Source organism: Haliotis rufescens, unplaced genomic scaffold (assembly GCF_023055435.1).
Source record: "Haliotis rufescens isolate VD_foot unplaced genomic scaffold, xgHalRufe1.0.p SCAF_21, whole genome shotgun sequence".
Taxonomy (NCBI): Eukaryota; Metazoa; Mollusca; class Gastropoda; order Lepetellida; family Haliotidae; genus Haliotis; species Haliotis rufescens.
Genome location: NW_025963902.1, coordinates 11172422 through 11182438, shown reverse-complemented (window position 1 = coordinate 11182438; position 10017 = coordinate 11172422).

The following is a 10017-nucleotide window of genomic DNA, read 5'->3' as shown; positions in this document are numbered from 1 at the left end:
CAGAAGTGGCCCAGGTTGCTATTTTTTAAGAGAAAAGGTATCAATATAATTGACACATATCACATCCTCTATATCTCATGTCAGTGATCGTAGGTACATGTGTACCGAAATGCGAGCGTTGGAGATATCGAGGAGACATATCACCACCTCGTGCATTTTTGAGTTTTCCAGAATATCTTGTAACACCTTTATAGTTAAACTAAAAACTGTTTCCATATTCTGCTCTATATTGTATATAATTCACATCATATATAATATATTTTCTTCTTCTATTTCATGAGAGGGCACGGGTAGCCCAGTCGTCTAAGACGCCGCAATTCGCTGAGCAAAGTAGCGTCCCTTTGTCACGCCAGCGTTGCAGGACTCAGATGTTTACCACTTTGGTGAAACCCACGAGTATGGAGCTGACAAACCAAGAAACATAATCGGGTCGAACCGAGATTTGAACCCACGATCATAGGTTTCTGGCTGCCCAATGGACGCAACTCTGCACAGCGAATTGCGGCGCCTAAGATTTGTTTGTTTGTTTGGTGTTTTTTGTATAACGCCGCACTCAGCAATGTTCCACCTATATGACCGTGGTCTGTAAATAATCGAGTCTGGACCAGACAAACCAGTGATTGACATCATGAGCATCGATCCACGCAATTGGGATCGATGACATGCGTCAACCAAGTCAGTGAGCCAGCATTGGTTGCTGAAGACCTATTGTACCCCGGATCTTCACGGATCCACACAATTGGGATCGATGACATGCATCAACCAAGTCAGCGAGTCTGACCACCCGATCCCGTTAGTCGCCTCTTACGACAAGCCTAGTCGCCTTTTACGGCAAGCATGGGTTGCTGAAGACCCATTCTACCCCGGATCTTCACGGGTCCACCCAATTGTGATGCGATCATGACATGCATCAACCAAGTCAACGAGCCTGACCACCCGATCCCGTTAGTCATCTCTTACGAAAGCATAGTCGCCTTTTACGGCAATTCACGGGTTGTGCCCATGTGGGGAATCGAACCCGGGCAATCGGCGTGACGACCAAACGCTTTAACCACGACAAGGCATTTCTAAGGGACCGACTATATTAATTTCGTTGATGGGTGTCTTTGATATCTTATCTTGAAAATCAATACATTTGCTCTTTTCGGCATGAATTAATAACATCTCAAACATGTTAGGGGTCATGTGGTTGCAAGTTCATTTCCTACCCTAGTCTTCATCGAACCAATATATTTTTGCACAAAATTATTCAGCCACAGATTACATTTCACAAACTGTTGCAGGAATGAGTAATGGTTAAATAGACATTATCAAATTTAACAACAGTTCTTTCAATAATTTCTATTACATAAAAAAACTCGGTATACTGACCTTTGACCCTCAGTTAATACGTTTTCACTCGGGTGGTACTTTATACATATTGTTCATAATTTTTTTAAATTTTTTTTTCATAATCATCATTATGATAAAAATGCATTAAAATGTTAAGGCGCTTGGCAACTCATGGTCGACCATCCAATGTATTACATTTCCATTCTATTAGGATGAATACCGCTAAAAATTACCATTTATAATTGCTAAATCATTTGCGATATTTGGAACAAAGTCCAAGCCATATTACGGAGAGGGGCGTCAAAATCGGCTCTACATGGTGTACCCATGTGGTGAACTGGTATGACGAGTCAAGGCTTTAGCCTCGCTAGACAAACCCCACCGCCAATGGCTTTGTCGGTTAAGATTATTTATATAAACAAAGGTCAAATCAGGTTAGAAATGTTGTATATTTCATGCAGGTGTTCACCAGAATAGTCACGTGATGTCATGGTTACGAGTTTAGCCAATCGGGAAACACTTCCGTTGCACGAGTTTTTCCTGCGCGTAATCCAGACTCAATGGATCGAAGCAGACGACGCTCACTGTATCAAATGCAGCGGTGGGCTTAGACCCCTATTTCTGATGTTTAAATTATTCACGCGCTACTTTGAACGCTGCGTTTAAACCTTTGGTATGTCATGTGCATTATGAAGACTTTTCACGAAAAAACATTTTTCAGCTTGCTTTCCTGCCCTGTCGATACAAAACAGCACCAGAGCACCAGGCCGGTAAGAGCGTTTCTCTGTCACTCTGTGTGTGTGTGTGGGGGAGGGGGGGGGGGGGGGGGGGAAGACATTGTCCCATGTCGTCAATGAATGAAGTATATTATTTAATGTAAGAATGCAGTATGTACATAAAACATATTGACTCTAAATTCTAAATTCCTATTTGGGTACAAGACCCGGATTTTCGTCACAGGAGCGAACGTTTCAACATGGTATCTCCATTCCACCAGTGATGTAAACAAGAGAAAACACTTTCGTTGCCGTCATAACAGCTTCCTCAACACACTTATGCAGTGGTAATATACGATTTTAAAACTCCACCCGTACGAACAAGTGGTATATTACTTATCAGTATGTTTTAGATAAAGAATGAATGAATGAGTATGGTTTTTACGCCGCTTTTAGCAATATTCCAGTAATATCACGCGGGGACACCAGAATTATTTTTGTCAATACATTTTCACTAGGAGAATTTTGTCCAACGCCTCCACACATTGGCCAACAACACTATATGCATACATGCAGAGCATTTGCTGTGAAATGACCGTTTAACCATTCATTGCAGCTCTATCTTGTCCAGGGCCTAGATTCAATATATATGGCAATCGGTTTGTTTAAAATTTTGTTTTGTCAAAGATTAATCTAAAATATTTACTGTATGTTATAAGGAAATTTGAAATTGCCGAGAATACTGTCGCTGCACTAAATGGCTTGAAGAGTAAAGCTAGATTGTTTTCATATGAAGGGATTTATGTCCATATAGATTTACAATTTGGAATATAAATTTTGAAATTTTAAAATTAGATGCTATTTTATATTAATGTTTTTGCCCAGTTTAAGAGTTTTAGAGTTGGCGGGGGTAAATAATAGATCAGCTAATATAAGTAATGTGTTTAGGAAGGTTTCAGTTCTTGCCCTCAGGGCTACCTTTAGGGATTACTTAAGAATGAACTTTCACTTTGTGTGAGTTCACTGAAGTATGAACCTTCATAGAGTGTGGCCCAAACTGAATGAACTTCGGGGCTTGATTGGCTCCAGCAATGGCGACTGGTATGATGGCTGCATGGAGTGTGTTCACGTGTTGTTTCAGGTGAACAATAAACTTGCCTTGACATGTGTTTGTGACGGGTGCCACCGGTGGTGCAGGATACGCTCACCTTTTCGCGAGCACCTGGTATCATCACTACTCTCGAGTGATTCATAAACGCGTGCTCATGACACAGCTGGAATCGTACAATCGAGTCAGCTTTCAGCAGAGATTTCTATTGAATGTGGTAAGGGTATTGTCGCTTTTATTTACTTGAAGAAGAATGGGGGCAGGACTTTGTTGGATTGTGGTTGGGTCGGAGGCTGATGTTGATGCTGGGATGTTACTTGCTACGGCCGATTATACCATGAAATAATGTGAATGAATGAATCATAATGAGTGAGTCTTTTAATGTTTTGGCTCCAGCTCAGATGCGCGAAACCATATCATGATCAGTTCGTCTCGTATGTTTTAGTTTCAGTTGTGACATCCCACTTCCTACAATAACGAGTTAGTCTTTTAATGTATTAGTTCCATTTAAGACGCGCCACTTCCTATTAAAATGAGTTATAATTTTAATGTTTTAGCTCAAGTTGAGATCCATCTAGATATCTTTGACGATGCAGATACAGACATTATCGTTTTCAATTTTATGGTTATTGAAATCAATTGGTCTTTGAATGTGTCAGTATCAGTTGAGGCGCCCCATTTTTTATTAAGATGAGTGTATCTTTTTTAGCTCCAGCTAAGACGCATTACTTCTATAAAAATGAGCTAGATTCTTTTGCGAAACGATCGTAGCCCTAAAATTATCGTCAAGTTATTGTAAGGAAATTGTAAGCTATCGTAGCCTATTTTCGAAACTATCGTAGCCCTAAGATATCGTAAATATCATTTATGTTATCTTCAACCAAAATGGCGGCATACTTTGCCATAGATATTTTACAAACAAATAATCTGCTTTACGTTCAAACATTGACATTTCATTTTGTTAAACTGTGCGATTCAAATTGACACTTCGAAAAAACACGAAGAACAGATCGAAGATATCACGTTAGAAATGTTCTTAATCGCGACAGCGATCCACATCACTATGGCGTCGATAGCTTACAATATATTTCTATCCAAGTCCATGCTGAAGAAGTGTGAAACAACATACCTTTTCGATAATTTGGAAAGGATTAAAACGGAAGGTGTCGGCAGGCTCTATAGTAATGACCTTATTGATAACTCATGGGCAGCTAATCTTATTGATTTAACAAAGAAATACATGTGATCAAAAATGCGTATAGTATGTTTGTATAAAGAGTATATTTAATGTTTTTCTAGCAAAAGTAATTGTGTTTGGTTTCGTTTTCAAAACAACACCTAGGTTTCTATATTACTGAAAGACAAATTTGACAAGTGATTAAACAATTGTCTGTTGGAGCTACTCGGTACGGGTATGTTGTCGCTAGGCGCAGGTGTGGATGCCACAGTAAATATTAATCCAGACTTACTTGTATCAAGCTTACCACCGGTTCAATCAACCAGTACGCACCCTAATTTGAACAAATAATGAGGTACAGCGCGCGTTAGCTGTTTTATCACAGTTCGCGGCTCGCATTCGGGTAGCAATCGACACCAAATTCCCTTAGCGCCTTGTTCCTTGCTTACTCCAGAGACCATATAATAGATTATAATATTATATGGTCTCTGCTTACTCACAGCAATTCTGCTCAATTTGACAACAGCCCACTACATTCAGCGCATAATGCAATTTTGGCGTGGCTACCGCGCGACCTCCTCGGTCTCACAACGCTGTAGTCTCATGGTGCCTGGCCCATTCAAAGACATTCGTGATAATGTTTTTCCAGTACAGTTTTCCATTTCATCCCATTCTACAAAAGGAAAGGTTTGAAATAGATAATGATCGTTGGTGAATGAAAGTAATGGAATTTCGTGTCATATATTCTTGGTATTGAACTTCAAAAAAATAACTAACACAATCTTTAATATTAATGCTTTTCAGTTATTATGTCTATCCTTTTTTCTTTTGGTCCAGCAAAACTACAGCTTGGAGGAAACATACACAATTTAAAATTGTGAAAAAAGAACCACAAGAACGCATTCATTTTGCTCTTAGAAAGATTTTTCTTTTACAAATTCTCTTTCTTAATAAGGATGCAAAACAAAGTAATTATTACTAAATACGTATGTCACTGATCGAAGTAATGTTTCAGCTGCAGTTGCGATGCACCACTTTATATTAAGAGTTGGTCTGTAATGTTTCAGCTGCAGTTGCGATGCACCGCTTATATTAAGAGTTGGTCTGTAATGTTTCAGCTGCAGTTGCGGTGCACCACTTTATATTAAGAGTTGGTCTGTAATGTTTCAGCTGCAGTTGCGATGCACCGCTTATATTAAGAGTTGGTCTGTAATGTTTCAGCTGCAGTTGCGATGCACCGCTTTATATTAAGAGTTGGTCTGTAATGTTTCAGCTGCAGTTGCGATGCACCGCTTTATATTAAGAGTTGGTCTGTAATGTTTCAGCTGCAGTTGCGATGCACCGCTTATATTAAGAGTTGGTCTGTAATGTTTCAGCTGCAGTTGCAATGCACCGCTTATATTAAGAGTTGGTCTGTAATGTTTCAGCTCCAGTTGTGACACGCCACTTTATATAATGAGTTGGTCTCTAATGTTTTAGCTCCAGTTGTGACACGCCACTTTATATAATGAGTTGGTCTGTAATGTTTCAGTTCCTATTGTGAGCACCATTTCATATAATGAGTTGCTGAGTGCGGCGTTAAACAACAAACAAACAAACACTACATATGACGAGTTGGTCTCATATGTTTCACCACCAGTTGCGATGCACCGCTTTATATTAAGAGTTGGTCTGTAATGTTTCAGCTGCAGTTGCGATGCACCGCTTTATATTAAGAGTTGGTCTGTAATGTTTCAGCTGCAGTTGCGATGCACCACTTTATATTAAGAGTTGGTCTGTAATGTTTCAGCTGCAGTTGCGACGCACCGCTTTATATTAAGAGTTGGTCTGTAATGTTTCAGCTGCAGTTGCGATGCACCACTTTATATTAAGAGTTGGTCTGTAATGTTTCAGCTGCAGTTGCGATGCACCACTTTATATTAAGAGTTGGTCTGTAATGTTTCAGCTGCAGTTGCGATGCACCGCTTATATTAAGAGTTGGTCTGTAATGTTTCAGCTGCAGTTGCGATGCACCACTTTATATTAAGAGTTGGTCTGTAATGTTTCAGCTGCAGTTGCGATGCACCACTTTATATTAAGAGTTGGTCTGTAATGTTTCAGCTGCAGTTGCGATGCACCACTTTATATTAAGAGTTGGTCTGTAATGTTTCAGCTGCAGTTGCGATGCACCGCTTATATTAAGAGTTGGTCTGTAATGTTTCAGCTGCAGTTGCGATGCACCACTTTATATTAAGAGTTGGTCTGTAATGTTTCAGCTGCAGTTGCGATGCACCGCTTATATTAAGAGTTGGTCTGTAATGTTTCAGCTGCAGTTGCGATGCACCGCTTTATATTAAGAGTTGGTCTGTAATGTTTCAGCTGCAGTTGCGATGCACCGCTTTATATTAAGAGTTGGTCTGTAATGTTTCAGCTGCAGTTGCGATGCACCACTTTATATTAAGAGTTGGTCTGTAATGTTTCAGCTGCAGTTGCAATGCACCGCTTCATATAATGAGTTGGTCTGTAATGTTTCAGCTGCAGTTGCAATACACCGCTTCATATAATGAGTTGGTCTGTAATGTTTCAGCTGCAGTTGCAATGCACCGCTTCATATAATGAGTTGGTCTGTAATGTTTCAGCTGCAGTTGCAATGCACCGCTTCATATAATGAGTTGGTCTATAATGTTTCAGCTCCCCATTCATATTCTGTCCATCATGGTCTTCGGACATATATTCAGCCTGTGAGCGCTTATCATAATCATCAAACATCATCTAATCACTATCCAACACCACTAAAGTTCCTTATTCTGCCCGACCCCCTGCCTACACCCCTACCACTGCCGGCTCCCAGCTCAAGCGTCCCTAGAGATCAGCCGCCATTGTTACTCAGCGACCAGGGACCCCCCCCCCCCCCCCCCCCCCCCCTCAACTCGGCTTTTTCAAACGACTCTTTTTTCTGATGGATTCATTTTTACCTGCAGGGGTAAATATGACCTCCCCCTATTATTCACATCCATTTTCTCCACCCCCGATAATACTGACATTCAACCAAACACCAAAACATCATGCTAACAAAATACTAATCCTTCTTGCCTTTTTAGCTTAGTCAGCCACCCAACTAAATGAACCCTTCTCAACAAATAAATTTGCTCTTTGCCTCAAAGAATCTTATATCAACCTTAAATATGTCAACATATGCGGCCGAGGCTTTAAAATTACTTTTCCTGATCAAACCTAACTAAATACAGCTTCCAGATCCCCTATCATCGACGGGTTAAACATAAATTGGCAAACCCCATGCTGGCAATCACAAATACAGGGAGTTACATATCTAGACAGCAAAGACACCACACAAAACATCCAGGAATGTATACAAATAGCTAACCAAATCCACACACAACCCCAAATTACAGACTTTAAAACAAACAACAACAAACAATCATCACCAGGTAGAACAGTCACACAAACAGTTGTTATCACCTTCAAAATAACAACACTCCCAACTCACAGCACTGATAAAGTCCACCCTATCAGAAAAAACAAGAACAAAAAACCCACACAATGTCAAAACTGTCTCTCTTTCGTCCATACATTTATCAACTGCAAAAACCTCCCCCTATATTCAAAGTGTGGGTCCCAAAATCATGCCATTCAAGAATGCACTTGGGCCCCCTACTGCATAAATTGCCAAACCGAAGGCCACACATCCAACCAAAATACATGTCTCATCAAACAACAACATATCCTAAAACTCAACAAAAATCTTAAACTATCAGACCTCCCCAAACCAGCAACTATCCCCTCATACAATTACACAACTGATGATCAAGAGGACAACTTTTACCCACTTACGGACCAAACCCTAGACTCATCATTCAGCTCATTTCACACCCCCCCACCCCCCCCCCCCCCCCACCCCCCACCACATACACACACACACACTCCTACTCTACCCCAACTCAAACCAAAAAGACCTCCACACAAAACTCGCCATCGACCCCAAACACACTCAACCTCAGTCACACACACACTAGTCTCAGCCGATATTCACCCCCATCCCCCAACTACACATACACATACACATACAGACGCACGCACGCACACACACACACACACACACACACACACCTCCCCACCACCAAGCACTACTCCCAACACCACAAACCAACACAATCACCCCCCCCCCCCACCCCCCCACCCCCCCCCCCACCCCCCACCCCCCCCCCCCCCCCCACCCCCCCACCCCCACCCCCAAAAAAATCAAATATTAGTCACAATCGTCCCCCACCATGTTATTAATAAGTACACTTCTTACCCTATCAGTCATGGTGATTATACACTGGAACTGCAATGGTCTCCGAGCCATTGGGCATGAACTTGAGGCCCTCATTGCCTAAAATAAAATCCACTAGTAGCTTTACAGGAAACACGACTGTCCCCTAAAATGGCCTACAAAATTCCAGGCTTTCAAATCATTCGGAAAGACAGACCCCGCCCCATCAATTATCCTGCCGAAGTTCATGATGACACCTTGGGCAGCGACCACTGCCCCATAAAAAATTCATTAAATAAAAGCCACACACCCACCCACCCCAACTGAACCCCCCTCGGACTCTCCCCAGCAAATAAAATTTAATTTTAAAAAAGATAACTGGCAACTGTTTACAAAACTATGTAAACAAACAGACATAGACCAAATACATGACACAAATATAGACACATGTAACAGAAATCCAACTAATAAATTACATGAAATAGCCTTATAATAATAAGGTTACCTGGCATATCCAACACACCTGGTAACAACATTGCAGACATAACAGCTAATATAGCCATAACTCATACATCCCCATCCATTGATTTTCACACTTCCAAAACCGAGCTGAAATCTAAAATATAACAATCCATCAAAATTCAAAATTTCTGCTGGATTAACCTGGATTAAGACTTTATTTCATAAACCTATCTATAAATGCCACAATTATAACAATTCGACCTTTTTGATAAAATAATATCCCGTATTATCAGTGGCAATACAAATCTTTAACTATAATTTATTTAAGCAAAAAAACATCTAAATGGTAACTGTACAAACTGCCTTATTCCCGAAGATCTAGATCACATGTTTAACCACTGTCCACTTTATAGCACTTTCCACTCTCAACTATATCACTCTATCCCATCTCACTATCAGCACAATATTTACTTACTTTTCAGTCCATTCAACCCTCCAGCAAAATACAACTCCATTATCAATTTCATTCTTAATGATAAACTCTGGGACAAATTTTAGAACATCCCAAACAAACTCTGCTTTAAAATCTCATAATGTAAGCAAACTTGTTCCCATTCAGGATCGGGATAGAAAAATCAAGCGCGAACTGTCTTCCACACTAACGTAGAACATCAATTACTCAGCCAACTGTCAATGTCAAGGACACAATAACACCGCTCACTGTCATCAATCGTCTCCCTACCTCGCCACCATGACTCCCCACCGCAGCGATTATAGACTTAGGCTAGGCTCTTATTCCCTTTTTCTTTCTTTAGTAGGCTCCATACCTAATTGCAGCTTATCTGTAATACATATATAACCCATTATGCTATACTTTATATATATGGGTGAAATGGGTGCATGATACCGGCCCATGATACCCACATATTCATTGAAATGGTGCGTTTTGGCGATTCGTTTTTTATGTTGC